Here is a 3,183-nt window from a genome sequence, read left to right on the forward strand (position 1 = left end):
CATAAACGACTACTATGTGTTTCATTCAAAATCATCTGAATTGATTCTAAATTTCTCGGAACACATATTCAACCTCTGAATCTCAAACAATCACCAACATCAACCTGAAACTCTGAATCAGGGTTAGAATCACATTGAGCTCATTTTGCTAACATTTCATTATCAACTTTCTAAACTTAACAAATTTGTTGTAAAAACAACGGTCTCACTTTCAACTCAGCTACAATCGAGCTGTCACCAGATAGAGCCAACTGAGTATTCATTGCACGTAGAGTAAATAAAGATTTCTGGCTTAATGCGTCAGCAACTACATTTGCCTTTCCCAGATGATAGTCAATCACAAATTCGTAATCTTTTGGTAATTCTAGCCATCTTCGCTGTCGCAAATTCAAATCTTTCTGAGGCATCAGATATTTCAAACTCTTACAATCTGAATAAACATGGCATTTCTTACTAAACAAATAATGGCGCCAAATCTTTAACGCAAACACAATGGCTGCTAACTCTAAATCATGCGTCAGGTAATTATTTTCATGCAATTTCAACTATCTCGAGGCATAAGCTATGACTTTGCCTTCCTGTATCAAAATGCAGCCCAAACTATTCAACGATGCATCACTACAGATAACAAATTCTTTACCTGATTTTGGTTGTACTAATACTGGAGCTTTAGTCAAAAGAGCTTTCAGCTGATCAAAACTTTTTCTGACATTTTTCGGACTATACAAACTTTACATCTTTCTTAAGCAATCTCGTCAACGGATTCGCAATCATCGAAAAGCCTTTCACAAATCATCTATAATAGCCAGCTAGTCCTAGAAAACTACGGACCTCAGAAACATTTTTCGAAGGCTTCTAATCTATAATCGTGGATATTTTACTTGGTTCCACTTGAATACCCGATACTGACAAAATATGTCCCAGAAAACCAACCTTGCGCAACCAGAATTCGCATTTACTGAACTTTGTATATAACTGTTTATCGCGCAGAGTCTGTAATATAATGTTCAGATGTTTGGCATGTTTAGTGTCATCATGTGAGTAAATCAAAATGTCATCAATGAATACAACGAAAAATCGATCTAGGTATGTTCTAAAAATCCAATTCATTAAGTCTATAAAGATAGCAGGTGCATTCGTTAATCCGAAAAGCACAACTAAAAATTTGTAGTAACCATACCTCGTTCTAAAAGCTGTCTTTGGCACATTAGAGTCTCTAACTCGCAACTGGTAATAACCCGATCTCAAATCTATCTTTGAAAATACTGTAGCCCCTTTCAATTGATCAAACAAATCATCAATCCGTAGTAGAGGGTATTTGTTCTTGATTGTCACTTTATTCAACTGTCTGTAGTCTATACACATTCTCAATGTGCCATCTTTCTGTTTCACAAACAACATGGGAGCACCCCAGGGTGAGAAACTCGGTCTTGCAAACCTTCTGTCGGTTAGCTCTTGCAACTGAGTTTTTAATTCTTTTAATTCTATCGAAGCGATTCTATACAGAGCTATTGATATCAGCGTTATTCCCAGCACTAACTCAATGCCAAACTCAACCTCTCGGATCAGTGGTAAACTTTGGTAACTCTTCAGGAAACACATTTGGATACTCACACACAACTGGCACTGATTCAATCTTCTTTTCAGTCACTTTCGTATCAAACACATAAGCAAAATAAGCTTTGCAAACCTTTCTCATATATTTCTGATCTAACATCGATGAAATCACTGCTGGTAACCCATTCAAATCATCTGACTCAATCCTGATAATCTCATTATTCTGACATCTCAAATCAATCATCTTTCGTTTGCAATTCACAATAACATCATGCAATGTTATCCAATCCATACCCAGAATTATATCAAATTCATCAAATGGTAACAACATTAAATCAGCTGGAAAACAAATATCCTGAATCATCAATGAACAGCTCTTGCACACTTTATCAACCAACACACACTTGCCTAAGAGGTTCGATACTCTAATTACAAATTCAGTAGACTCTACAGGTAAAGTCTTACTGAATACTAAATTCACACATACATACGAATGAGTTGATCCTGGATCTATCAATGTAACAACTATAGTATCATAGAGAGTAAAAGTACCAGTGATAACATCTAGAGATGACGCTTCTTCACGAGTGCAAATAGTTTAGGCTGTAGCAGGTGCCCTAGTCTTAGATCTCGCTATAGAATCTCTTGTTGTACCATGATTACCACTTGCATTTCCCGTATTCCTTAGCAGCCTCCCTCGAGTAGCTGTGTTGCTCGATTTCACATTCTAAGATTTATCTTTTTCATTTAACTCAGGACAATCTCTAATAAAATGATCTCATGAACCACAACTGTAACAAGTTCTATTATTATTTTTCACCCAACAATCTCCAAAATGATGTCTTCCACATTGTTGAGACTCGGGTTTAACATCCTTTACATTACCAACACTCGATACCAATGTGGCTTGAGCTTTAGGATTAGTGTATTACTTTCAGTGATCTCTATTCTGATATCCCACTGAAGTTGTCAATCGATTAAAATAGTCTCTATATTTCTTCGATGAGGAATGATAATATTTACTCATCGATCTCTTTCTCGAATCTCTTGCCTCTGAATCAGCCTTTCTCTTTTCTCGGCTAAAGTCTTCAGCTTTGCAGGCCCGTTCAACTAGCACAACAAATTCTTTCAAATCTAATATCCTGACTAGAAGTTTAATATCTTCATTCAGCCCATCAACAACTTGCACATTATGTCTTCAATTGAAACATACTCCCAAGCATACTTGCTCAATCGTACAAATTCCCTCTCGTACTAGGTTACAGTCATGCTACCTTATTTCAATTCTAAAAACTCTTTATGCTTTTGATCCAGAAATCGCTGACTTATATACTTCTTTTGAAACTCAGATTGAAAGAATTCCCAAGTAACTCGTTCTTTAGGAACCGCTGATGTCAACGTTTTCCACCAATGGTATGTATTTTCTCTAAGTAAAGATACTACACATTTGATACATTCATCTGGAGTACAAGACAATTCATTGAACACTCTGGTTGTGTTCTCAAACCAGAACTCAGCTCTCTCAGGGTCATCATCTACATTTGCTCTGAATTCTTCAGCCTTGTGTTTACGAATCTTATCAATGGGAGGCTTGCTCAATCTTAAAAGCTCAACTCCTAGAGGAGC

Source organism: Gossypium arboreum, chromosome 7 (genome assembly GCF_025698485.1).
Source record: "Gossypium arboreum isolate Shixiya-1 chromosome 7, ASM2569848v2, whole genome shotgun sequence".
Lineage (NCBI taxonomy): Eukaryota > Viridiplantae > Streptophyta > Magnoliopsida > Malvales > Malvaceae > Gossypium > Gossypium arboreum.